The sequence below is a fragment of the Patagioenas fasciata genome, chromosome 3, assembly GCF_037038585.1.
Source record: "Patagioenas fasciata isolate bPatFas1 chromosome 3, bPatFas1.hap1, whole genome shotgun sequence".
In the NCBI taxonomy this organism is placed as follows: Eukaryota; Metazoa; Chordata; class Aves; order Columbiformes; family Columbidae; genus Patagioenas; species Patagioenas fasciata.
Genome location: NC_092522.1, coordinates 8,206,509 through 8,233,123, shown reverse-complemented (window position 1 = coordinate 8,233,123; position 26,615 = coordinate 8,206,509). Strand labels below are relative to the sequence as shown.

At 41.8% G+C, this 26,615-nt stretch overlaps 1 long non-coding RNA gene across 1 annotated transcript in view; it reads right to left on the bottom strand.

Annotated features, from left to right (window-relative positions):
- Positions 1-449: 449 nt before the first annotated feature.
- LOC139827692 (uncharacterized) overlaps positions 450-26,615 on the bottom strand; it is a 56,049-nt gene continuing 29,883 nt past the window's right edge. The window contains exon 3 of the long non-coding RNA XR_011738609.1: positions 450-542. This is a non-coding gene — a long non-coding RNA (uncharacterized lncRNA). The remainder of the gene's footprint in view (positions 543-26,615) is intronic.

Below are 26,615 nucleotides of genomic sequence, written 5' to 3'. Positions count from 1 at the left end.
TTTAAATTCTCCTATGCAATCTCCTTCCCAATGGTCAGGAATTTAATAAAATGTAACATTCGATTAAACCAGTTTGCATGCCTTTCTGAAACTGACACCATTATCTGAAATACGGCACTTTCAAGTGTCCTGCCATTAGCTCCCAGCAGCTTGATTGCCCGTTGCATTTATTTATCTGAGTATTAATGCTCTGTGAACTGCCTTGATTGGAATGTAAGTCTTTTGGCAGACCTGGACTGGAAATCAAAAGGATGTTGTAAGGGCAGGAAGAAATTCAAAAGCAGTGTCAAATACCAGGGTTTTGTTTGTTTATGGCCAGGGTTTTTTTTGAGGGGTGTATCTTTTTATGGATAATGCATTTTTGTTACTGCTACTTCATAAGCAGTCAGTCTTCAGTTAGAAAGCAAAACAGAACCAGGTGTATTTGAAATTCAAACACTCACAAAATCCGAAGGATGCAGCATCATCATCATCAACACAACTGGAAGTCGCATCAGCGCATCCTGACGGGATCACAGGCTCCCAGGGTACAGGAATTTAGCCTGAGAAGGGAATATTTAGAGTCAGTGCAAGGCAGCACTAAGGTGTTAGTATCAGACCCTACGATCCCCTCATGATATTAGTATCAATCAGAATATCCAGCTGACATACGACAGCAGATCTTGCTTGACATTCCAAAGCCGCTTTTTTGGCAGCCGCTTTCAGGAATCCCTCTTATAAACCTGTGCTGGTGGACTGGCTCAACCTCAGGAGACAGTTGCAATGAAAGAATGCATCCTTCCTTGATTAAAATACATTTTTGGATTTGCTTTCTTCTATGTTTCAGGAACCTCCACAGCCAAAAAAAAAAATCTGAGCAAGTTTGGCTTCAAATAGTGCTGACAGCATGTTGGCAGGGCCAGTAAGGTTATTCCCAACACTTTTTTCAGTAGTCGTGTGCGTGTGCAAGAATATGTGCTCTCATAAAAGAGAGATGGAAACAGTGGCAGAAAGAGGGAGATAAAACTCCTGTACATGGCTACATCTCTGCTGAGCAACCCCCAAATCAAGTGATATGCTACAGAACAGTCTTGTGGGCTCCCAGGAAGCCTTTGGCAGTGCTCCCTCCTAAAGAAAGGCTGGAATAGCTCCCCAGCCTTCAGTGGGACACAAACCTTTTCATTCCTCAGACACCAACGTAAACACCTGCAAGAAAATGTTCACTTTGAAACTTAGGAGAAACATTCTGAAAAGCAGGTCCACTCTTCCTTCAAAACATTTGTAGTATCATGCAGAGATTTTCCAGGGAGAAGGTCCCTAGTTCTTCAAAGAGTGCACATTGGGCATGTCAGGCTTTCCAAGGACCAAACAGAAATCTTTGCACAGCAGCTGAACTTCTTCATTTTTTCTTTGCCATTGATGTTCTTACCCAGAAGAGCAGCAGTGCTGCACTTGACGCTTGGGATGTTTCATTTTCATCCAATGCTCAGGAATAGTCCTCATCTGTCCTTTTTAACTTTGATTATACAGCTCTAAGCTAATTTTCCTGAAGCTGCACTTCACCAGCCAGGTGTCTTTGAGTGTTCTGCACAGAGAAAGGGGGTTCATAACCCTGGAGCATCTGTGTTCAGGTCTTTTTACACAAGAGCTTAGACAATGCCACTCTCACGCTCAGTATCTCAGTGAGGAAGCTGAGCTCCTGCCTTGGAGCACCATCATTTTCTCCTGAACCATACGGCCAGCTGAACTAATTACTCAGCTGTGTGAGTATTTACTGGTGTAGAACTACATACTCGGAGACCATTTATAGAAAAATGTCATTTGCCACCACTATAAATGCTTAAAGCTTGCCAGCGTTTCCTTGTTAAACCACACACCAGCTCCCTTTTCATCCAATTCTTGCCAATCTCAACAGCCAAATTCTCTCTTAGAGACAAAGTTTTTCAGAGAGGAGAAAATCTGTTTTAATTCTCCATCTATCCACACTACAAAGGTAGTTGTTAGTTTGAGTTCAGCAAAGTAATGTTAGTAGAAGGCCTACATGCTGAAGTATTTGTTTAAATCAGGAGGGACTTACACATTCAGCGTTTGCTGAATCTGGCCCTTATTAAAGAGCTTTGCAGAGACATTAGCCATACATACAGACTGTGCATTTTAAATTTAAAATGACAGAGTCGCTGATGTTGAAAACTTGGCTACCTTGCTTGTACAGTAATGTTCTTAGAAAAGTTTTTAAAATGTGCTTAATTTGCATAACACCATTATGAGTTACCCTGTCGGAGACTCATTTAATAACAATGCCATGCTATGGATTGACATGATAGCTTATTATGGCTTCAAATAATATGTAAATAATATTTAAATGGCTTCTCTCAGAGCCATTACTGTCAATCAAATAAATACCTATATTTTGGCTTCTCATTTTTATGTTCTTAACTAACATTAAGAAATAAAAAAGCAACTTATACACAAAACCTGTAACAAACAGTTATTTTGCTAACAATCTGGTTTAAACTGCCATGAAAACAACTCGACTCAGTTATAACACCAAAGCTCTAAATTGGATTGCCCTGTTGCATCTCAAGACTGCAAAGATTAGTATCAGTTTTGTGTGTCAGGACAACCATCATCTATGGACATCAGCCCAACAAAGAAGAAAGGAATTTCACAGTGTTCTTAATAATCCTCATCGTATACATTTCATGTACATTTTAAGCACCAGATCTTAAGGTGCTTTACCAAACACTATGAGAGGCCACTAGCAGGGAACAGACACCAAAGGGCACTTCACTCTTCTGCAGCAAGTGCTTTGCACAATACTGCGCCAGAAACGCTTCCCCTCCATACTCACAGAATCACAGAATGGATGAGGTTGGAAGTGACCTCTGGAGATGATCCAGTCGAACCCACCCGCTAAAGCAGGTTCACCAGAGCAGATCACACAGGAATGTGTCCAGGTGGGTTTGAATGTCTCCAGAGAAGGAGACTCCACAGCCTCTCTGGGCAGCCTGGTCCAGGGCTCTGGCACCCTCACAGTAAAGAAGCTTTTCCTCATATTCAGCTGGAATCTCCTGTGCTTCCTGTGCCTGTTGCCCCTCTTCCTGTTGTCAGGCATCACTGAAAAGAGTCTGGTCCGTCCTCTTGACACCCACCCTTATGATATTCATAAACATTGATGAGATCCCCTCTCAGCTTCTCTTCTCAAGGCTGAACAGACCCAGCTCTCTCAGTCTCTCCTCATAAGAAAGATGCTCCAGATCCCTCACCATCTTTGTAGCCCACCACTGGACTCCCTCCAGTAATTCCTTGTCCTTCTTAAACTGGGGAGCCCAGAACTGGACGTGTTACTCCAGATGGACCTCACCAGGGCAGAGTACTCCATGCCCACCTGCCACCCCAAATATTGGTGGTCTGTCTCAGCCCTGGTCCCACTTCATGTAAAATCATCATCTTGCAGCTCTGTCCCTTTCCTTACCCAGTGCCCATGCACACAGGTGCAGAATGAGTTCCAGGATCACACATTTCAACACATTATGATTTTTTTTCCTCTTGGCAAAAAGCTATCCTCTGCAGCGCAATTATGATGTTGCAAAGATTCAGTGTGGTACCAGTGCCACATACAGAGCCTGGGCTTCGTCCAGTTTGCAGGAAAACAGCTCAGTGTAGGCAGATGTGTCCAGTCAGGGTAAGGTTATTTTTGGTAGCTGGATTCAAAATTAACACCGCAACACAAGAGTCCGGTGTCAGCCATGTTCATTCTGCAGTATATTCACTAGCAACATTCAACTATATACTGAATACTCTATAAAAGTATGACTTCACCATTTACTGAAAGGGGAAAAATGGAGAAAAAGTACAAAACCTATGTCTCAGTGAGATTCCTGCAGTAGAGAGATTCTCTCATTTGGATTCTCTATTTTGGGAAAGAAGCCACCTTCCTCTCTTGTGCAGTTCAATCATAGCTCCAGTTTCTCGGGGAGAAATTTGTCTTCTACTCTCAGAAAAGACCATTTTACTGACATGTTTCCTGGCACATTCCCAGCCAGGAGGAGGAAACCTGTGTAATGAGCTCTTAGCTGGCACCTGGTGGCTGCTCAATGTCTTCTCTGCCACAGATTCTCCTTTTTAGCAACCTGGAGCAAACCACTTGACACTTTGTACTTCAATTCTCCACCCATACCAAGGTCTTTTCTATGCAATAAAGAGGTGGTGAGGTTGCAACATTGACTATGAGGTGCTCAACTGGCATTTAATGAATGGCTGTATCAGTACTCTGGCTAGACAGTAACAATTAAAGCTAAAGCTGTCATTTTTCCTGCAGTAGTGCCAACTAGGCTGACCTTTCTTTACAGAAAGAATAAAACCTTTGAATATTGTACACGGACCAGCAAGACTAGAATGAAACAATTAGGAAACGCAGCACACCTCACATATGTCCTTATGTAGGAAAGCCAGAATTATTAGCATAATCACAGCGCGTTCTGTTAGCATTAGAATTAAAACTGGAGAGGGGAAGCAGAGGAAGCCCGTTGTTAATGCAGACAATTCAGCCAGACAACAGTTGGTCTTACTAATTAGCAAAACAGTGCCACTTTAAGAGCTCTCTTTGGGTGCTCCCCAGGGAATTTCAGACAGCAAGGCAGCTAATATGTTTTCCAAAAAAGCTGGCAAGAGCTAAAACCTGCACAGCCAAATACCTGTGTGCAAGGAATCACTATCCTGAGCAAGTTCCATGCTGAGACAAGCCTGGATTCACTCATTCATTAAAATGTTGCCAGCCTGCAGGTTCTACTGCACGTCTCCTAACATTTGTGTTTTGTTCTGTTCCTCACTCTCATTTCCAGCTCTTGAAAGCAGGTTATTATCAGAAATTAACATCTCTACTTTGTTTTTTTTATGAGCATCTCTCACCCTTTTAAGGAAGAAAACTCAAAAGTGTGAACTTTACAAGTCCAAGCATGAGAATAGAATCAAATAAACCTGCTTCATTCCTCTTGAGAGGCTTCGGAGAATTTTGGAGAGGAAAGGAAGCTGAGATTTTTAAAAGCTTAGAACTGGACTTAAAAATATACCTGCTGGACATCAAAACTGCATCATTTCAGTAAACCTAACCCCTTGTTTTCTTGTGGATCTGAAGGACATCTCACTGCCTCCCAGTTCCCCACCGTGCCATGGTGCAGCTGCCGTGGACTGTTGGTGGCCGGTTAACACCAGGCCCACAGCAGGTCCTGTCTCTGCCTGCTAACCTGGAGATGAAAGAAAGAATTCTGCTGGGAAAAGCTGCGTACTTCATACCGCATTACACTTACTTCAGCCCACGGTAGTGTATTTAAAGCACTGCTGGTTGCTTAGCATAATGATTCAACTAAGGCCATTCATTAGAAGTCTGTCTTGGAAGACAGAAAGAACTGTTCTCCTGTACAAGGTGTTTTGGCTCTATAAAGTATATGATGGCTGCAGAGGAAGATATGCCTCAAGTATAGCACACAAGAATAATAACCTTAAATGTTAAAAGCATATTAATATTTCATCAGGAGAACTAGAGGAGCTGGAAAGCACTAGGAGCCCTATCACATGATAATCATTCGATAGGACACTACATCCAGCCACGGGGATAATTCACAGGGATTACAACTACCCTATTTTCACTGGCAGGCAGCGCTGGATGCACTGACAGCAGGAATTCGGTTGTGCGAAGAGCTCCTGAGTAATTAATCAGGGTCAGGGCAGGATCTGGTTTCAGAGAAGTCAGGCTTGTTACTGGCACTGCTCTCCAAGCTTCACGCCAGCCCAGTTGTCCCATTTCTTCTGTTCATGCAAATCAAAGGATTGCTGCCTGCTACAAATACGGTGGATTGAAATAATTAATTCTGCACGCAGGCTGCCATGATCGCGTTTCATTTTTGCCTAGTCCACAAACAGATGAATTGTCAAATGCTAAATAAATTCCTGAGATGTAGGACCGGTGTTTGAATTTAAACACTGAAAGAGGACAGTCTGACAGGCACTGGGTCACTTGGGAGATTGAGTCTGTGGTTCAAGTAAGACTTAGATGGCACCTTGGAGGAAAAAAAGGCACAACCCAGTCGTCTTGTCTCCCAGAAAATAGCTCCTTAAAAGAGGATGGACTATGGTTCATGCAGAGATTCACGCACTTCCAGGTGACAATGCTAAATGACACCCAAAAAGCCTCAGATGGTTACGCTAGAAGACACACAACAGCAGGGAAGATACAAAAAATTCCCTAACAGCAAACAACACTGTGAAAAAGCCTGAAGTTTCTGTCGTCTGACTCATGAGCAAGGAGACAGGTCATAACATTAGAAGTGAGAAAATTCGAAACTGAGAAAGAGCAGATCTTTTTCTGCACAACTTATAATTATACTATAATCTTATCATCACAGGATGCCAAAAAAAGGCCAAGAATTTAGCAAGACTCTGCACAGGGTCAGGCATTGACATGGTTAATGAGAATCCTCTCTTTGCATCTGTAGATACTAAGTGTTAACACACATCTTGGAAGGGAGATTGAAACAGAGGCTTCAGGGTTTCAGCCAATCTTTAAGTATTTCACACTGTATCTTCCTCTGCATTCTAGGTTCTTATACCACGCATGTTCACAGCATTTAAGTTTCTCTACAAAAATACTCTCCTGAGCTTCTGGAGGTCCATAGTTCAGGCTTGGCTTGATCCAAAACTAAAGTTAAGACAAGGTGATGTCATTTCATTCCAAGCTTTTCACTACACTGATAGTGGCATTAAACCCGTCCTTTACATTTCTCTGCAGAGCAGCAAAGGTAAGATTTTATATTACTTTATTCTGCTGTTTTTTCGTTCCTACAGCAGAGTGTGACTGCTCATTACACCACGTTTTTGCCTTTAATATTTCCATACTTATTCAACGTAAAAATTACATAAATGGCCAAACAAGCAGCCTGGAGGTCTTTCTTTGTTTCTTTCTGTGTCTTCATCGCATCTATTGGAACACACCTAGAGGCAAGGATGCACGCACTGTGTTACCACCAGAACATTACCTTTCCTTGAAAACAAGACTAATTAGTCTTAAAATATATATATATATAAATATATATATATGCACACACATGTAAAAATGAAACTGCCTGTGAACAGCCTTCAGGCATCAAAATGTCTGTGGTCAAGTGCCATCAATCTCGCATCACCAAAGAAGAGCCTTCTGCCTCCTCCCTTCCCCACACCACCAAAACACATTAATTTAAAATGTGTTTGTTCCCCCCTCAGCCCAGTGTGAGCTCATCTCCTCATGACACGTTCCGACCTTCAGCAAATAGGCTGCTTCTCTGCCCTGCTAGCCCGCAACAGAAAGCCCAGATCTCCATAAAACTGTTTCCTAATTGCTCATCGATGATCACATTTATCTCCCAGGCAAGCCAGATTGCAGTGGTTAATAGTATAAATGGTATCTAGAGCAACAAGGACCATGGTTCTGTTTATTTCATAGCTATCTAAATGGAAGTCTACATTAGCATCAGTAACATGAAGTCATTATTCACACAAATTTTTAAGCCTGTTAACACAATTTATTAAAACTTTGGGGCTCTGGAGTAAGAAATCATTGAAACAAGGCAATAAAGAACATACCCAGTGCTGCCAAAGTGAACTTTATATACAGTTGAAGCAACTGACATGATCAAGTGGGAGAAGGATAGCATAACGCAAGAGTCAAAAAATAATTAAGGCTTTCACTTAATTCAATTACAGCAAAATGTATTCTTTAAAAAAAAAAAATCACATTTTCCAGTAATTCTGATTCAGTTAAACGTTTTACAGTATATAAATAATTCTAATTATGCTCATATAAGGTTAGCTTTCCTGCATGCACGCATTTAGAAAAAATGTTAAATTAAATTATCTACATGCACTGGGAACATAATACAAAGGATTATCTGAAAAGCCAGGAGCAGCAGGCCAACATGAGCAAATCTCTTATGTAATGTCTGACAAAGCCTAACACGAGCGCAGAAATAGAGCTCACATTTTCCTGGGAACCATTCTTTTTGCAAATGAAACATTTAATTACGAGTCTGAGTCCATAAATAGACTCTTCACATTGGAAGAGGGAAAGGAGGACTTGGTGCAGATGCGCCACTGGATTAAGAGAAGATCCTCAAAGAAATTCATCAATGTCACAGGTAATTAATTATAGCTCCCCATCCACAGCTGGGGATGGCTGTGTTTATCAGCCATGATTCCCAGAATAGCAGGTGGTCAACAAAGAGCCCAGCGAGTTCTCTGTCTGCTCATTTACCTAGTTGTGATTTATCTACATTACAAATACGTGGCTTTAAATTATTCCCACTGGGTCAAAGAAATTCATTGTTGTCAATTTTCATGTTTATTGTCCTAAGACTTGTGGTATCTGCTGCTCTTTTGTAAACCTCCAGTTTTGGAGGTCATGTGATTACACTTGTATTTAAGGAAGGCTGATTAACTTCTAATCCTCATTGTTTCAGAGAATAGTGTGAAAAATATTAACTCAAAAGATTCAAATAAATGAGAAGGCAAGAGCAAAAAATCTAAAACATAGACGTAGTACTTCTAAATGTCTGATTTGTTAGGTTTTTTTGTATTTTGCAGATATAAACAAATGTGTAAAACCTTTATATTAATCTTATCAAATACAGAGCAGCATTTGCAGACCAACTGTAGCTTTACTGTACACACGTATTTTAGAAAAGATAGTAAGGATGTATGTGCAAATACCAAAGACTGAAATACATGTACAGATCTGCTCCCTAAAAGCCTTAGCAAAGAAAAACTACATATTTTTAAGGTGTATGGCTTCAAACTAAAACCAGGATAGGACTACACTTTCTTTTATGTGAGTAGACTCTGGTTCTATCAGCATATGAGCCATTGGTGTCTGCTCGTGGGAACAGTTTCTGCCTATATTGTGGCTCTCTAGTGGTTGTTCATGGAAACAAAGCACAGCTCTTTCCGTTCCTTATGCATTACTCTCAAGATCAAAATAGCGTGAAAGCTTGAAATGAAATACTACAGGCAGTACCTGGAAGCAGCTTTCCCAAATCATGTTTTCAAACAACACACAATGGCTAAGTATTGTTTTTCTTAGCTATAAACATAGGCCCAATTCCTTGAATGCAACTCAGAGCCACAACTTCGGAAATGTAATTGCCAGTCACTGAGACACCACAACATGCAAAGCACAGTTTTAACTGGCTACCCCAAAGTAAAGTGATTTTCCCCACCAGCAGAGCACAGAGAGCTGGTACCATTGCCGCCTGTCACTGCAGCGTCTGGGAGGGTCACACTTCGCACTTTACCATATACATATGCAATTCCTCCTCAATAGCCTCTTCCTCTAAATGCTCAGCTGTGTGCAAAAACCTACACGAGTAAAAGGTGTCTGAACTCAATGCGAGTACCTACCTGAGTGAAGTTAAGCAAGAGCACGTGCATCGGTAAGGTCAAGGTCCCAGCAACCTGATTGCCATCAGGGAAGTGTCATGAATAACCTGAAATACAATTCGTCAAGTGGAAGCATAACGACAACTGGAGTGCTAACCTGGTCATTGACGGCTCAATTTAATTAGCAGGTATGGTCATTCACTTACAGCACTTTATGTCTGAAGCTGATTAGAAGAAGAAAAGAAAAAAGAAAACTCTCCTCAAGAGCTTCACGTTAGCAGAATCTTCTCTTTCTAAGAGAGGAGATTAACAATACACTTTAATTTCAGGTGCCAATAACCTCCAAAAATGTTTAGGTCCTTTAACTAATATGTTAAAATTGTAATCAACATAAGTGAGATGTGTCTAAAAGCAAAAGAAGCACAACTAAGTCTAGTGTGTCACAAGGATAAGTGCTCAAATGAAAAGACTTCAGAAACCAGATTTCACAACTTTTATGTGCAATGAATGGCATCTTTATGCTCCAACACTCCTATTTGTTATGGCTTTAGTGTAGTTCAGCTGGTTGGGAGTGACCTGACATCCAAACAACTCCTGCCATTTGATAACTGATGTCCACCACTTATTGGTAAGCACTTCGAAGCTGCCTCCCAATTTCAAGCTCACCTGCCCATGCTAAAGATGAAATGGGGTCCCTTGGCAGACTAGAGGAAGAGGATGATGGGGGCACCCAAAGAGCTTCAACAAATTTGCAGATCCAGTCTCAAGACACCTGGGCTGGTCTGCACAGCCAGGCTGCTTTGGAAGCGCAGGACGCAGCCCAGGCTCTCATCTATCAGGTTTACCAGTTGAATATCATCAAAACAAACCTACTTCAGAAATCCAGTATGTAGCTGGAATGGTTTGAGTCTGACCTGAAGGCTCAAAGACACTTGGCACAGCAGTATAAAAGTAGCTGCTAGCACCAAAATTAAGTATACAGTACAGAATGGGATACTAGGGACACTTCAGCACAGCCTACGTAGGACTGTCCTCGTTTTCCAGACAGGGTAAGGGGAAGCAAAAAGCGTTGCCGTAACCTGCTGAACCTTATCCTGTGAGTGCTCAGTCACAGACGAGTGGCAAGGAAGCGCGACTCAGACATGGCCAACCTGCCTCCCCTTATAGAGATGCAGGATGGCTCAGGATGCTTCATTCTGCTCCCCCAAAAATGCAAGAAACGCATGAGGTTCTATGTATTCCTGACAACCAACTGGATACACACCACCTTGACAGCTGAAACCCTCCAGGATGGTTTGGGAGTCGTGGGGGTGGCCCTAGCACCCTACCGGGCCCCCTGTCCATCGTCCATCCTCCAACCACCTATGAACCAGCAGGTTCCAAACGCTTCCCTGTCAAAACAGGAAACATAAGAGAGCCCGGACTATAATGTGAACGGACTCTGAGGGAACAAACGTGACAGTGAAAAAGCAATCAGAGCAAAAAAAGCATTTGTCTGATCACATGCTTTTTTTTTAAATAAATAAGCAAGGGGCACTTGGGAGTGACATCAGAGCCAAATCCCCTGCCTAGAAGAGCTGCCAGTATCACAGAGTCTGCCCCATTTCCTCCTCCGTCCCCCTCCTACCTCAAGGCCAAGTTTGCACCAGTGGGAATGAACACAAGTGCTGTAATCGTAAAAGCGCAACCCTGCCTTTAACTAACAAGGCAGTACTGCAGAACTGTAGGTCCCTCAGCTTCAGACATTAATTTGTATATTATTTTATATAGAGGTCAACTTCAGGCAAGTATTAGATTATTTATAACTTCAAATAAGTTACTTTGCAAGCTCGTTTGCCAGACTTCCATGTGAGGCAGCATTTGATAGAAATATGGAAAATGGCCTGAACTTTAAATGACAAACAGATGAGAAGGTCCGATGAAAATCAAACACTTTTGAAGGCCATGTGTTTTCATAGGGAATATAAATGGGATTTTTAATTGATGTTGACTTCAGCTCATGGTAACATTTTGGGTGATCTCAATTAGTGGGGTTACAAAAAACAGTAAAGAAAGGAATTTGATTATGGTTGGCGCTGGAAAAGGAGATCTGGCAGAAGTATTCCCTACACTTCTTAATTCAGGGGGTAATCTCTTCTGTAATGTAACTATCCACAGTCAACATATTTTTGCAGCCATCAGGCACAACAACAGCCTTGCAATGCCAAAGAAGCATAGTACTATCCTATTATCTTTTAATCAGGTTTGCTTTTTGATCTCTAGTGATTTGGATAGGTCTGAGTGCAGAGATAACTCAGGACTCTGAAGAAACAGGTTGACCTGGCAGTTCCCATAAAGATACACTTGATAGACAATTTTGTGTCGCTTGGCTTTTCTGAAACTTAACCCCCTAATTGCACTAATGAGCATATATCCTCCACAGGAGTGAGATGAGGATGAATACATTGAAGCACGGAAGGTTCTCACATAGTATATTAACAGAGGCACTAAGAGCACCAAGAAGAGTTATTCAAATTTATTTCCCAGCTGGGATCAGCTACCAAGGTTCACTGCTTCTCATTCAGAGCTTCACTCAGGTCACCAAACTGTTTTTAAGCTGGGGTTTTAAAGCATTTGCACCAACAAAAGTTAAATGTTTTTCCGGCTCAAGATGGATGGGCAAGATTGTTTTATTGCACTGTTACAAAATCTTTTGTGCAGAAACAGCTTCTAAATGAAAACCATCTTAGTAAAGTAACAGCTTGCACACAAATGTACCACCAAAATAATTTTTTACCTGTGCCAGGAAAGCCTTTTACATCAGATTTAACATATTTACCAGCTCTGCACCAAGTACTTTTCCTTCATTCACAATAGACAAGCAAATTGTATCTAATCAGTCATTTTTTAAAATCCCATTTTATAAGAAAGCTGTAGTACCAACACTGAGGGAGTCTGAGATTCCACAGGTTTCTGGAAAAACATCAAGTCTGAGCCTTCTTCTATGTGTTATTCATGAACCTGTGCTACTTATCTCCAGCTGTGCCTCAATATAAAGGCACTGGAACCAGCAGAATCTATGACAGTCTACAATTAGCTTAGCTGATGAAACAAACAAACAAAAAAACAATGACAAAAGAAGAAACACCAGCTTCCTTTCAGGGATGGAGAGCTCTTTCTGTCGATTTGAACAGGAATGGCGTCATTCTTCACATCCGTGTTCAACCACCCCTTCCCAACAAGCGCATCGTGTTGTGTTTCACCTCAGGGATGAGGATTAAAAACCGACAAAGAACAAGAAGATGAAGCACCTCTAGTCTGGCCAGAAACAAGGTTTTCACCTTTCCCCTTTGGCCAAAGCACCTTTCAGCTGATGCTGCAGGAAGATTCAGCTCACTACAGCCTCCTAGATGTGCACTCTTCCCAGGCAACAGTCCCGATCCTGACAGGATACATTTATCCTTGATGCTGTATTTTTGGTGAGATTGTTCTTACCCTGGCACACACGCAATTATAAAAGGCACAGAGCCACACTAATATCTTCATTTCCAGAAAGGCCCTGCCAGCCACTCTTTATTTTGATCTGGGCTAAATTCATCAGTTCACACAGCTGTGGAGCTCCCCAGACCCTTCATCGAGACTAGAGACCTGGTGATGGGAAGAAAGGGCCATTTTTCAAGTCACATGCAGCTGGTTCCCCTCTTCTCCCCTTAAGTCATTCCCACATCATAACTATAATCAGGGTGCAAAAGAATCTGGGGCAGGTTCACTGCTAAGAAAATCCAGCAGTTATTGATGACTCTGAAATAATTGTTCCTTTCCCTCTACTTCTTCCACAGAGATCACAGTCAAAAAAACCTTTGAGGGCCTTTAAATAAATAAATAAATAAATAAATAATTTTTAAAAAACACACAACCCACCGTCAGTGTTATTTCTCCTCTTGCAAAAAGAGTGGATATTTACCACCTACAGAAAGTGTCCAAAGAACTGATGAGAAATCCAGAAGTGCCCTTGTTAGATACAGTCTCATTTGGGAATACAAAATTCAGACTTGCTATTCACGTAGTTAATGTTTCATCACAGCGGATCCATTTCTTTCTTTTTTTTGTCTGAATTTGAAAGCTAGGAGATAGAGTATCAGAACACCAAAGCATGGTGTTCTGAAGTTATTTTTCTCATTAGGTTGTATGCTCCAGGATACAGCTAGATCCCCTAGAGATTTATCATCTTTTGTACGACAATCAGAGGCCTTGAAAGGTGTATAAGTATTAGTTTTGAAAACACATATGGCTTAGAACAAAGAGAAACAGACTGATCAAACAGCGGGGGCAATGTACAGGAGTTAATAATACAAAATAATTCTGAGCAGCGGCTAGTTTTCACAAAGCAAACATCTCAATGTGGATGCCATATTGTCAATTAGACCCAGTCATTTTCAGATGTAATGGGAAGTGGAATACAATATCTACATCTGATGTATGAACACAACTGTAAAGAATCAATACCATCTGGCTGCAAAGCATTTGGTCTTTTAGTCAGCAAAACCAGGCCATTCACACAATAAAGAACAGTTCAGACAATATGGGAACCTCAGACTTTTCAGCATATCATTTGCAGGGCAATTTTTAAAAGAGGAGACAAAGTTTCAGCGGTGCCTTACCAATAAATCTAAATGTAGGGAATAACCTCAAAGAGGGCCAGGGGTTGAGGTGGAATCTGTGTTCCTTCAGGAAAGGTTTATGCCTTCATATGTGTTACATTACAGTCCAAATTCAGGGCCATGTAAGCGGGTCCAGCACCAGGTCTGCATTTGGCCCTGCATTTTCTCATTACGCTTGTCACAAGACATCAGAAGTAATCACACCACACAGCACTATGAATAAATGATAAAATAAAGCAATGATTGATGAAGAACTTTATCCTGAAACACCAGCTATCTTAACTTGCGTTTCATGGGTATAGTGGCATTGTTTCCATACAGACCTAACGCTGTTTTGTCAGAAATTAGCACCTCTGCTATTTACTAAAACTGTTTTTCTGTGGCAGTGCTTCTTTTTTCATTTTTTTATTTTTATTTTTTTTTAATCCTGAAGTCCTAGCCCCATTATTTACCTTCACTTTGAAAGGCTGGATAAAAGAAAATCTGCACATCACATCGTTTTCCCCAAGCCTTCCCACTGGCAAATTAGCCCACGCTCTTGATGCTTTAAGAGCTAACAAGCTCTTGAAAACCTGGGAACAGGTTTGATTTCTAATGATGTGTAAATGGGGAAGATGAAGGAATTGTGTCATCAAGCAGATTTTCCATAGTGGGGAAGCTGCATTTGTCCACTCTGACAGATAATGCTGCCCTAAGCTCCAGCGTGCAGCTGGCTCCCAGTAGCACACCTGGGCCTTGGCTCTCAGACAAGACAGTCTTTAGGGACAAAAGGCAAAAATAACCACAACAGGTAAAAAGCCAAGTGGCTGAATTTAGGAAAGAATGCCTAAATAATGCAGGACATGCCAATATAAAGCCACATACTGACTTACTGTGAATTAGCTTAGCTCTAGGGATGCACATTCAGAAGGGCCAATTACATAAACTGAGGATCTCACCAGTAGTCTTCTAGGTTCTTCTTTGTTGTATGGAGAAAATAATGTAGGAGTTAATACATTATTATGTCATATTCCACCCATACAAGTCTTAAAGGGATCCCGTACTCCCAGGAGAATATTAATATTTATTTATTGATATTTATATATTTTATATCCCATTAGGATTGCTCTCAAATGTCTGTGGTCTAGTAGCATCAGGGAAGACCGTACAGCCAGCTCTGTAGGATGACCACTTAAAGAGTGAAGTCCTGCACGAGGCTGGTGTGTTTCTCGGTCAATACCATCACTGAGGACACTCACAATATAGTAAAAAAGAATAAAAACTCAGACATGCAGCAATATCTGCAGGCTAAAAGGTGAACTCAAGTCTCCTGGTCAACATCACAAAATATTGAAGATTAGATCTTGCAACATCCTTGTAAGCAAAGCTTACATATCCTCACACCTCCTGATGTAACTTTATAACTTTACATCGACATACACACAGAGCGAGAGCAGGCAGGAGGGGTCAAGCCAGCTGTCTCCATGAAAATCCAGGGTGAAAAAACAGAGCCTACCTGACTGCTTATCCCCACTCCCTGAACACAAGGTAAACACAGTCCCTTCTACTTTTTCCAAGACCTTCATCATACACACGCTTATATTCACTACACAGGGACGCCAACGGACAGACAAACTCTCATCCCTTACACCAGGCTGGATCCCACCCCATCAACTTCAGCCGCCCCCACAATCTGTCCTCTGAAACACGTCTGGCTGCAATCCCTATTTTTAGTTACGCCTGACAAATCTTGAACTGCTGATATTAGAATTTAAAGAAATACATGAAAAACACTATTTTTCTTTTAAAAAATTGTTCTCCTGGGTCTCCTAGAGATAATAATTACTGCTCTGCTCAGCTAGTGCTGTCATTATATCGCTCAATAAAATGGATCATTCTTAACTCTCAGGAGCATTGGGAGTGCCGCTGCTTCCTTGTGTGAAAGTAGGAATGTGTCAGTTTTATTTAGCAAATATAATATTTAATGTCTTTGCTCTTGGCTTTCGGGACCAGCGCTGAGCCAACAGCAAGGATGCAAAGTAGACCCTGAACAGTCAGACTTTTAAAAGAAATTAAGTGTGTAAAAAAATTCCCCCAGGTAAAAAGCAAACCTAAAAGGAAAGATTTCCCCAGAAACAGGCAAAATACAAAAGTCATCACCAAAACCACTTTATACATTCTGATTCTACATTACACTGTTGGTAATTGTGCCTCATCACTGAATTAGTGGCCCCCATAACTCCAAGTGCAGATGCCAGAAGATATCGCTGGATCTGAGTGTTTCTATCTTAGTTGCCAGAGTAATAGTCCACACCTCAGCAGCAAGTGAGGGCAGACACATACAGCCTCAATACCCTCTTCTTGCACTAGTATCCACCATTTACCCCCAACTTCGGTGATTATACTGTGCAACATACAAAAAAGCCTCTTTAATGGCTCAAACTTGAAAAGTACCAGTACTACTGACTACCAAGGAGACTGAAACAATTCTTGGTCAACGCAGATGGTACCCAGACTCTATGCCGCGATAATCGCAATCTTTACCTAGCATACCGTAACACTGGAAATACTATCCTGATTTTCATATCTTTGTTTCAGTCTAAATCCTTAAGGCCTCTGGTCCTCCCAGGGAATATACCATCCCTTAACCAAAAAACCCAGCAGACAACTCGCCTGTCCAGGCATCGAAAGCAGTCACAGTGGTTTGTTCAGAGCTGGAGACCCACTTCCCACCGTATTATATTACCTGTCATACTCCTGGACTCACTGCCTGCCACCTAGGAGTATGAATGGAGCATGACCAAGAGCACAGCTGAGTCGCGGCCTTCATGACATTGGAGGCTGAACTGGCTCTTGATATTCTAAAAAGCTCTGTGTTTTTGCGTACAGAATCTTACCTCCTGAATTAATACATTGGCATCGAGGTTTGATTGTGGGGTGACAATAAAACTATGGCAGATGTATTGTTAACCCCTTCTCCCCCGTCTTCCCCCTTCAGCCCCTCCCTCTCCCACCCTTCCCACTAAGGACAGGCAACTGGGAGGGAAAGAAGGACAGAGAGAAGAGAGTTGGAAAAATTAACAATGTTTTACTAATACTACTAATAAAAATAGAGAAAATAATACAAAATATACAAACCAATCTTGAAAGTCCTGGCACCTGCTCTACCAGATGAAGGGCGGGCACCTGAAGTCCTGGACTGGACCCTGCAGCCAACCAGAACTGGATTCAGTCTGGCACTAGGCCACAGTTCATAGGGACGACTCGCAAGGTCCTCTCCTAATGTCGGTCACAAGGAAAAGGGACAAGATCCTCGTGATCTCCCACTTTTATATGAAGTATGATGTGCATGGGATGGAATACTTCAGTTGGTCAGTTTTTTGGTCACCTGTTTCTCGTTGCCCCTCTCACGAGATGTGCATCCATTCTTATCAATAACTTCGCATTCCATCGCTATGTCTGCCAAAACATGTACCCGGCTTTCCACGGAAATGCCCCTAATACGAAGGCTTTAGCTGACAGGCAAATTCACTAAAAGAGAAGCTTGTTTTAACAAAACCAGGACAATTGGTTTGGTTGTTGGTTTAAACTATGCAATTTGTAGCACATATCCTGGCAGAAAGAATCTGAGGGAAAAATAAATATTTTCTGAACATGGAAAAAATAAAAGAATGAAATGCAGGAGCAAACCTCCAGGGTTTCACCTGTGAATTTCCGCAAGTTTCTGTATAGAGAACTAAAGTTCCCTTCCTTTCTTCTGAGAAAGGGAAGTCTTGGGTCCATGACTATTCAGGTTCCCTAGATCTGCAATAATGTTCAGCAAGCACATGCAGAAACCCAGTGCCTCCCTGCTGTTTCTTCTCACACTCTCCTGTCAGTCCCCACTGACACAGCCCAGAACGGTTGCACTGCTTGGGACTCAGAGTCAGGCCAAGTGCTTGGTCTGCCCAGAGGAGACTCCGAAGAGACTTGTATGTAGCTTTGTGCCTTATCACAACAGTCCTCTCTCTCCTGGGGCTACAGAGAGAATCCTCCTTAGGAGAAACAGAGTATAATGAATACTTGAAGATGAGAAAACCTCTCACCTCCTCGCAGAATCCTAATTCTCTGCTCAGACTTAAGAGCATAGGGTTTAGCCTCTTAACAAAACAAAAACAAACCTAGAAAAACAAGAGGAAACCACAGGAGAATAGTGAATACCAGCTGCTTTACAGATCTTTCCGAGCATGCCCCCATATTTATTCCAAACCGGTGCGCAACACCTGAACGCAATTCTTCAGCCCAAGGATGATAAAAGCAGAGCATTTTCATGCCATCAGTAACCTGATCCCACCCAGATGGGCTGGCTCCCTGACAGCAGAGGCATTTCATCTTGCTGCAGAACCACGCTACATCTGCAAAGACAAAGAAGCTGCCATAAAGGGCTTCCCAACCACAGCAGAAGGAGAGGTGAGGGGTGGAAAAGAAAAAAAAAATAATAAAAGACCAGATCTGCTGCACTCATGCTTAATATGAACACACACACACACACACAAAAAAGGTATCCATCAAAAAGACGAAGAGCTTCTTAGATAGGGAAACTCGCTTGCTAACATCACACAGCCTGAGCTTCTACCTGACTAAACAGGAGCCTGGCAATGGAGCTCCAAGGGACTGAGCTTGAGCTGCCAGCAGAAACACAGGTCTGGCAAGCCGGCTCATGAGCTGTGTCATGAAGCTACATTTTCGAGATCAGCAGGGCTAAAAATAGGCTTGGAATCATGTTGCACTACATGGAAGGGTTCTACCCAACTGTTGAGCAAGAAGGATCACACAAGCAGGCACAAGTGGATTTTAAGTCCCAAGAATGGGAAAGAATAGGAAAAGAGCATTCTGATTTAGTATTTTTTTTTTAATCTCTTTTGTTATCAGGAAGAAAAAACTTTTTTACTCTGACGACTTTTTGCAGCTTTGAAAGCAGAAAGGAGATCCCATTTACAATGTGCATTTATGGCAAAACCTGAGGCTTCATTTTGGCAGTTTGGAGACTTCTTTCTTACTTTCAAAGTTGATGTAAGCAATGGGTGAATAATAATTACTGATCTCATCTAAACCACAGGAGCAGTCTTGCAAATTTTACCATTGCTCACAAAGATTTTTTTTTTCCTCATTTAATAGAAAAAAGAAGTCTCATCTTGCTTATTTTATGCTGAGAACCTCAGTCCCACAGGTCATCTAGTGACCTCCTGGGAGTTGGACCTTGCCAGGGTACAAATGAGTAACCTGAGAGACTGGAAAAGGGAAATATCCCAACATTCGGATACAAATAGACATTCTTGAGCATCCAAGTCTCCCACTGACTTCAGGGAAAAAAAAGACAGCAGATGAAAGGTTGCATTAGCACGGATTTTCTGGATCTTCATATGCCGGGGTCTCTGGAGTTCACTGAAGTTAATGAGAGCACTGGGTGCACAAAAAATGCAAGGACACCCCCCTGCAGAAGGGAGGGAGCCTGTGGGTCACTCACTACAGAGTTTCCTGTGTTCATTTGTTTATAGAGCAGAGTTGAGGTTAGTTCAGAAGAGAGTTCCTCATTTCCTCCTCCTCCTGCCCCTCTCCCTAACCAGATGTGACAACGTTACAATATTATTATACTGTCAGCACCACAGGGGGAAATACAAATAAAATTCAGGGTGAAAGGAGAGCCAAAAGTAAAACAGATCCAAGGCAGCACCTTTCAGATTCACTAGCCCATCTCAGGAAATCGGAAACTTTTACAGCTGGACCGCGGTTTCATTTGAAATGTTTGTGGGTACATGATTAACAATAACTTCTTGAAGTCCTGTTGTATGTTCCCAGTGATTCCTACTGAAAGCCAGAGGAGGTACCTGCAGCCAAAGGATGGGATGTGAAGCTTTGGGGCTGACAGGGCAAATCACATCCTAGACTGAAGGACCAGCCTGGGAAGGTTTCACTGTGCTCGTGCCCTTAACTTCTCAGTACCACCAGGAAAAGCTCACCCAGACTGGAGTTCCATGGTACAAATCACTGGTTTACTGGCTTCCCCTGGCAAGTCTCCCACCAAAGACAAACAGGCTGTGCTTTCATCCAGACACAGGAACCAAGAAAGGGTGCACAAGAGGGAACACATCAAGCAAAACAAACAGAGGAAGGAGGCTGTTCAAACGAAACACCATTAAACATTCAAAATGCGCAGAAGATTCCTTTTCACTGAAAGGTTTTTGCTTCACTTTACTGCACTGAAAAAGCCAGAGATGCGGTAGTTTTAGGCTTGCATCTTGTGAAATTCGGAAGCAGGACATCCCTCCCCTCCCTGCAGCCTGTGGATGAGCTATAGCCACAAAATAAACCACCATTATCTTTGTTCACTACATGCTGTGGCCGAAAGCATGACATAAACATTATTAATCTCCTTCAGTGCTATAAAGGCAGTCTACAGTTTTTCCTCCAACTGGTAAACTGAAAGACACATGGTCATTGCAGAAAGACTATTAGCTATCTGTGGATCATTTTTCTTTGTTTTTCTTCCTCCTTCATCCAAGGACAAGTGAATATGAAATCTTTCCTGAGAAAAGATTTGACCCCCAAGAGGCTAAAACTGCTTTCTGAAAAATAAAGAACTCAAAAATATCCCTTCTGCTTTAGCCTTTGTCCTCTCACCCTGAAAATTCCCCAAGGCACACTTCTACCTTACTGAAGAGGAGACGTTTCTTCCATCGGTTTGTGTGGAACCAGGATCTGCCTCCAAGTCTCCAAAAAGCATGAGAAGAGTTTTCAGAAGACAACAGAGCCGGTGAAAGGGCTGGAAGGAATGTCCTATGAGGAGAGGATAAAGACTTCAGGTTTCTATAGTTTGCAAAAGAGGAGGCTGAGAGGTAACCTCACTGGGAAGTGGAGAGGGAGGTGTTGAGCTCTTTTCCCTGGTATCCCTTGAGAGGATGCGTTTGAATGGTTCAAAGTTACACCAGAGGAGGTTTAGACTGGACATCAGGAAGCATTTCTTTGCAGAGAAGGTGGTCAAACACCAGAACAGGCTTCCTAGAGAGGTGGCCAATGCACCCTCACTGTCAGTGTTTAAGAGGCATTCCGACAATGCCCTTAATAATGTCCTTTAGTTTCTGGTCAACCCTGAAGTGGTCAGGCAGTTGGCCCAGATGACCATCATAGGTCCCTTCCAACCAAAAATATTCTACTCCAATTTGTATCAGAAATTTTGCATGACATACTGCTGAAAACTTCAGGTTCAACATGAGGTAGACAGAAATCTTTGAAATTTTCCAGACAAATGTGCAGGCTTTGAAGGACAGAAGTGTGTCCTGCTATAGGGTCCCTGAGAGGGCAGCATGATGTTCTTGCTCAGCAATGGTCTCCCCTGGCATGCAGATGGATCTCTATTGGGGCTGATGAGGAAGTAATTGAATTCTGAGTTCATGCTCATTCAGCTCTCTGGGACTGAGCTACAGAAATAGTTTCAAGCCCAAAGGTGGTTCACATACTACTGCGGCCCTTTCATGTGTCAGCTCTGCTGAGCCACCAATTATGGATCTTGACAGACCCATTAATCCTCCGGGTGTCTCAAACAGGAAACCATCCTGTTTCTTCTTTGTAAAAGACAGCATTCCCGTTCTATGGGAAAGAGCATCCTGGTGCATCTCTGCAGCTAAATATGATCTAATTAGCAAAACAGCTGCATGGGCTGACTTTGACACAGCGCTGTTAGAAACAAGAAATAGATCCAAGACAGTCGGCTGGGCTACTGCTTAGCAGGAGTGAGATGTTAGGGTCAGATGACCCCTTGAAAATAAGAAACTTGGTTTAACAATGTAAAAGAATCAAATACAGGAGATCTTTGAAGTCACAAAATCACAGAATCGTTTAGGTTGGAAAAGACCTTTAATATCATTAAGTCCAACTGCAAACCTAACACTGCGGAGTCCACCACTAAACCATGTCCCTAAGCACCACATCTACACAGCTTTTAAAGTTGTTCCTATTTGTGTTAAGAATCACACTGGCATCAGCGGTTCTACACATGACAACCAGAGTCAAGTTTAAGATGCCCAAAAATGCTGAGAGTTAAGCCAAAATGGCAATTTCTACACACTGGTAACAAAATAATAACAAAACATAGGTTGGGTACATGCATAAGGCTCAACTGTTTCTCATTGTGGACATCTGCATTATAACTGTTTTGAGCACAAGCTCCTCAGAATGAGCAGGAAGCTCTCAAGTGTTCCCAATAAGCACAAGAACTGATCCCAGGGTAAGAACTGGCACCGGGACCTCCTCTGTCCTAAAGCAAATTTCTGCCAGATCCAACATTTCTTCCCTCTTTTTCCCCAAGACAAAGACAGTGCAGATGCACCTCATCCTTTGCAAGGGGCACAAGCAATGTGCCGCACTTCACAGCGGTGCCAAGTTGCAATCAGATCGCCTGCCTTCTCCAATCCCCTTCCGCTGAACTGCTTTCCAGTATTGTCCCTCAATCTGTGAAGGCAGCTATCAACAAACGCTCAGTTTAGTTTTGTGAGCAGCTGTCAAAAGTCAATGATTTCATGCAAAGTAAACCTTAAGTTAGCAAAAGAGAAGAAAGAAAGGTCATCGGATCCAGTAGAATTCAGCAAAAACTACCAGAAATTATTATATTCCCAGAGAAGGAAGTGTATTGACTTTGCGAGGTGTCTAACAACCTTGTTAGAAAGAGCCGACCACTGGAGCATGCCCTGTACAGACTTCCCTGTTGTAATCAACAGGATTATTTGCCTGGTGTTAATACTGTAACATGCTGCTTTGCTGAAAAGTCCCTGGCTGCCTTTCAAGCTCTTGAAAAGACACCAAAGGCTTTTATTTTGATTTTAAACTATTTTTCAGCACCTCCACATTGGAGTGCCCCTATAAAAGTGCCCACTAAGTTATTTGACAGGGCTGTGTGACTCAGACACTTTAAAGGGAGGAACTAATGTCAGATGCTGACACCCACGTAGGGACTTCTGGATTTAAAAAAAACTACTTCTCTTTATCCCCCTGAATTTTCTTGACACTTCCAACTTACTAAGTTATTGTTTATTTTATAAAAAGGCTGTCTTAACCTCAATTTTGAATTAATAGGTCACCAAGGAATCTAATACTATGGTAACGCAATGCAAATATCTTTCCACAATATGGAACTAAAAGAAGCCAATAAATTATTTATAATATGTGTTCATAGAGTGGTCAAACTTGCAAGATTCTGTTAAACCAGTAAAACGTAACTTTTTTTTTTTTAAAGTGCAAGTTATTCTCCAAGGCCCATCCTTCCAACTTGAAACAAATCCTTTCCTCCTATGACCTTCCTATTTCAGAAGTTCTATTGAAACCAGGTATTGAAAATCTGCAGTTAACATACTAAGCATATGCAACCAATGTTCCATACTGTTGGCTGTATAAGTGTAAGGACAGACTGTCTGGTATCCAGAAAATTTACTCCTTTTGTTTTACCAACAAATATCAGGCACCTTTATGAGCGCGATCCTGTTCCCATCAAATTCTGCAATGTTTCTACAACATGTTATCACTGAGCATCCAGCAAAACTGTTTGGATTAAATAACTCAAAGTTGAGATGATAACACAGAAAATATGGGAGGCAATTGAAGTAAGAGGGATCTTTTGATGTGGCAGTAAATCAAAACCACTCTAAAACAGCGTTGGTAAAGGTGAAAACCTTACACGGCAAAGGACGCAGCAGAGCTTTTAGTGCTAAATTTGTTGGGAAAGGCAAATTTAAAGGATCGGTGCACAGTGAACTCACAGCACAGACTTTATTCTCTGCAGAGAGTGCAGATTACCTGGCCAGGACTGTAGTGTGGGAGCATCATGTGCAAACAGACCCATGTGAGCAGGGAATGAGACCTGAGACACCCAGCAGTGAGAATAACCCTGCACTGAACAGCCACAGAGCGGAAATTGGGCTTTTTTGGTTTTGTTTCCTGAGCTAGGCCTTTAGGCTAAGATTTTCAGGGTGATCTGAAGAGCACTGCCAAGTCCCTTAGGAATTTGGTTCTTTATCACCCCCTTTTATGCTTTTTTGAAGATCTCAGCTAGGCAGGCAGTCTCTGTAATGGAACAAGAAAACACAGCTTGTGAGCAGAGCTGTAACACAGCACATTAAGTGTGAAAGAAAGGTGGATGTGTTTGGGATGGTCCAAATGCTTTTATCAGAAAGAAGACTCATTATCAGCTGAATGCAGCTTAAAAATCAGAAAGATTCAAAGTATCAATTCAAATCAATGTGTGAGATGTATCTATTCTTCAGGTGAAAGTTAAAAACCTTGCAGAAAAGAACCACATGGTGATGGGTGGTTCAAAAATCTGAACAACTTCCTGTACTTAAACAAGGAAATAACTGTGGGTAACTGTTGTTTGCTAATGGCATTCACTGAGGGTATTCTGAGGTTTGCCTTGTAGATGAGGAAACTGAGTCAGAAGGACTAAGTAAAGGGCTCAAAGCCACAGGCAAACTTCACTGCCAGGACAAAGTTTATTAAAAGTTCCCTGCGTACACCTGACTTCCAGCCATACCATGAGGTCTCTGTCGTGCATTACAACAATTTTGTCTCCTGCTGTAAAACGAGGAGGATTAAATCTGTCAGCACTTACAGCTGGGATATTCCTAGGAATTCCTAACAAGAAATACTGATGATGCAAACCATTTTTTTCAAGTATATTTATGTTTTGAAGCATTCACACACTTGCACCACAAAAAGCTTATAAAACTATGGTAGGGAAAGGTTTTTTCATGCAGCCCAACATAATTTCTCAACTTTGAAATCAGATAGCTTAAATTATGCATGTGTCCCATCTTTCACCACCCAGACCCCTGCAGAATGGGACAGAGTTTTGGCAGAAGAATCATATTTCAATTTCCAGCTTAACAACAGCTTAGAAATGCTGGTACCTTGCAATGGAGCTCAAAACCTAGTGCAAGCACAGGATCACAGACAAGAGGGTAAAGAGAGGTCACCTTATCTATCTTCTGGCTTCTTTCCAGGATATAGGCCGGAAATGCCCTTTTTCACTGCTCTGCCACTGAAATGCTCTTCCAGACTCCTGCCACAAGAAGCAAATTAAATACCAGCTTCCCTTCCAAAGAAGCTGTAATGCAATCCTTGAGGACCTGGACTGCAAGGAGTATGGCTCAACTGCAACAGATGGAAAAAAGAGTTTAAAGGGATCCAAAAGTTTGAGGTAAAACAGAGTCCGAATTCATATTGGTTTCTGTTCACACAGACTATGAAATCTATGGTTGTTGTGGTTAGCTGAATGGTGTCTCTTTACAACAATAGGCTAAAACCCCGTATCAAAGTACTGAGGGCCAATGTATTTCAATTTAAATTAAGGTTTCTGTTCTATGAAAAATGCATCTGATTGTCTAGGTTTATAATTTATAATTTTAGCACTTCCTGCTAATAGCATCTGATTTTTTTTTTAGTTCTCAGGATGCGATGAAAGCCTTCAAAATGCAACATGCCATCTTCTTCCAAGTGGAGAGCAAAGGTGTCAACAGCATCAGTCACAGGGTATTGGCTATCAGGGTTTTTGGTGATACAATAAAATGACACAAACTCTGACAGGGGATTCCTCTTGACACCCCACGAAAACAGGGTTGAAGTTTTCAACACATCGTGTGCCATCATTTTCCCTGTGAAGACTTCCACCCAGACACATTCTGCTGCCGCCCATGGTCCCTCCCCCAGGTCCAATCCCAGACAGGTTTGTATGGATCACCTCTATTCTCTAGGCATCAAAATGAAGACCAGGATAGAGCTGCTTAGGAATTGGTGGCTGATCTAACAGATCTTTCCTTGCCACCAGTGAGCTTTCAAGAGTAAACATGTTTGTCAGGGGGTGCAACAAGGCACAGAAATGACCTGTAGGTTCAGGAAGAAGTTCTCTTTAGCCTACATTTTGCTTCACAAAATACAGAAATGTAATGCTTAAGTTAGTCCATGCTTGTGCCTTGAAATACAATCAAAATATATTTGAAACATCCTTGACAGACTTTTGTCTTAGCAGGTCTGATACCTATCTAACCTGATCCAACACTGTTCCAGTAAAACCAGAGGAGTAGTGCAACATGATTAAGACACATCCGTCTCTAAATGCCTAGAAAAATAGTCAAGGGAAGTCACTGACTCAGCTGAGTCACTGTTGAAGACTAGTTACTCTAGAATCCGAAATGGACACACAGGGGGTTTATACTTGCTATAACTGCTAGTGCTGCAGTCAGGTATCCAGTTATCTTTACTGAATCATGAAAAATAATTAGTCAAGAGAAATATTACCCAGATAGGCACATTCATTTCCACCATGCAGAGCAAAATCCAACACATTTCCTATTTATGCAAGTACAAGCATTGCATTTCCTCAACTCTACCATCATTGTTTGACTAACCTAAACCAAACAGACTATACAGCTCTTTCCTTGTATTTTGTATATTCTGTCTACGATTTTCAAATAGCGAAAAACCAATTGGATCCCTTAAAAAAAAAAAAAAAATAGCCCTCATTTCTAGCTGGATTCCTCAAAACAGCCCAAACTGATTTGATTTCGCGAAAAATCTCTGCATTTG